Consider the following 2,471-nt stretch of genomic DNA (forward strand, 5'->3'; position numbering starts at 1 on the left):
TACACTTAAATTAAAATGTGTTTTAAAGGGTGAATGCATTCAGCATTTTTTTACAGTTGAGGAAAAATGTTTTAGCAGGTATGTATTAGATATAAAGGAACTAGTTTTGCAGACATAGCTAGACACCATTCTGAGCAAGATCAAGTACTGGAAAATGGCAATTCAGGTTTTCAATAATGACCCTAAAATTAGACTTCAAAGCTGATATTTAAGGTTTATTGTCAAACGTTTTCAGCAGCCAGCATGAAATTATGCATGTGCTCAGATACAACAAGATCTTCAGACCTACAAAACCCAGTTCCATAGTAGTCTTCTAAAGCTTCAAATTACACTAATCCCCAAAGAAAAGGATGATAAAAATAAAAAGCTATCTTTTGCCCCTCCATACTAAGCAGTCTCAACCCACTTCTTAGTGTCATCTGTCCTGCCTTATCATCCTATGCTGTTTAATCTGCTGTGTTTTCTTTGCCTTGCAAGTATGGTATATAACAGGTTCTGGGCTAGTAAAGCACTCTCTTCTCTCCTTTTTTTTATTCTTCAGAAAGAATTTAAATCCCATTTCTCTGTTTTAAAAGCATCAAGCAATCAGAATTATCTAACCTTTTATTTGTTGTTTCTGATAAATCTCCTTTAAGCAGACTCAGTTACAGTTTTCCAAGTTGCCTTTCCACCTTGGACCATTTTTCTCCAGACACTGTTTTCTTAATAATTTCCCTAAACTTTTCTATTTACTTGTCATTCCCGTTTCAGTGTTGGGCAGCTGCTTCATCAATAATAAGCCACCAGTTTTATTGCTGGAGTGAAAGAGCAGGGTAAAAAGTAGGGAAAATGACAAATAAAATGAGGAGCCTGCGAAATGGTTCTTTGCCCTACGTTGTGTGCTTTCCCTCCATCAGCCATTAATAGCCACTGAACTACTTTCCAGGGGAGAGAGAAAAATCTTTTGCTATTCCCTGAAGAAAATGTTTGTTGGACCACTACCCTTCGAGGTTCACATCAACAGATGTGAACTTTTCACCAAGCTGTGGACAAGGAAATACTCTCTAAAATTAAATTGTTTTTATCTGCTTCTATACAAAAGCATTTGCACAACATAATAAATCAGCTTGGAGAAAACACTTCTCAGCAGTATGTAAACAAAAAGCTATGACAGTTCAGGTCTCAGAAGTGCCTCCAGGGCAGTCCCAGAAGACACATCAGTTTCAACCGTAATTTCAGATAACAGTCTTAAAGATGACATATTTCATACTTGGTGTTAGATGTGCATCTTCTGATTAAAAAAAACCCCATACGAGTAGAAATACTCCTATTTGTACCTTTCAAGTGCTGCAAAATGAAATACTTAAGGGATGTTCATTATGGGCTTTTCTCACTTCTAATGCAGTCACTGTCATTGGAAATTGTATTGTCAATGTCCACAGCTGGTTTTGGCTTGTTATTTACAGTGCTTCAGCTTTAGCCCACTTACGTTTTAGCACCAGCTTCTAAAGGTTATGGAGGAACTGTATATAACTATACTGTATATAACTATATATAACTACTTTATACCAAAGTAGATGTTATTAAGAGGCCTTTCCCATTATCATTAAATAGATCAAGGAATGATAAAAAATCATTCCAGTTAGAAAACACCAGCAAAAAGAAGCCATCTTGCTGCCTGTAAAAGATAAATATCTCTCTGATGCTGTATGGGTGGTGGCCCCACAAGTCGCTCCAGCCACGCCGCACTGTTCTGAGCTCAGACCTGGAGACAGTAATAACCAGTGCCCTGACTCGGTGTCCAGGCCTGTGAAATGGGTCTTTATCAACACTCAACACTTTGCATACCTTCAGTTTGTACAGGCTCTAACTTCACTGATCAGATTCAAGCCAGGGAGTTGTTGTGGTCTGTAGTTTGTTACTAGTTTCCTGAGAGACATATCTTGTGAGAGCTGCATGCACGTGCTTTGTAGTAGTAAAGGATGTGGGACTGTCATTGGCTTTAGTGACTGATGATGGAGAACTGCAGAAGAAGCATGAGTACTGAATAATATGGTCTGAGGGGTTTGTCTTCCCTCATGAGACAGATAGGTCTCTGTTAATTATTTGCAGCATCAAACTGTAGACAATAAGGCTAAGAGAGGTGGACATCTTAGCCAATTCCTCTCCACCAAGCAAGGTCAGCTGTCCCATAGCCATTCCTACCACGTATTTATCTCAGCTCTTCTTCAAGATCTCTGGTGATGGAAAAACCAAGTTTTTTTCAGATATTTGTTTCCAGACGTTCACTGTCTTTACACTGAGATTTTTAATCTAATCTTCCTTTCTACAGCCTATCACTTTCTGTCCTGTAGCATGGCATTGCACAGAGGTGCAGACCATGTGTCTGTCTAAGTTCACACCCTATCTCTGATTGGCCTAAGTATTTATTATTTAATTTTATACATATTACTATATATTTTATATTTATCAGTAAATAATTTTATAAAATA

The sequence above is a fragment of the Aptenodytes forsteri genome, unplaced genomic scaffold, assembly GCF_000699145.1.
Source record: "Aptenodytes forsteri isolate BGI_AS27 unplaced genomic scaffold, ASM69914v1 Scaffold212, whole genome shotgun sequence".
In the NCBI taxonomy this organism is placed as follows: domain Eukaryota; kingdom Metazoa; phylum Chordata; class Aves; order Sphenisciformes; family Spheniscidae; genus Aptenodytes; species Aptenodytes forsteri.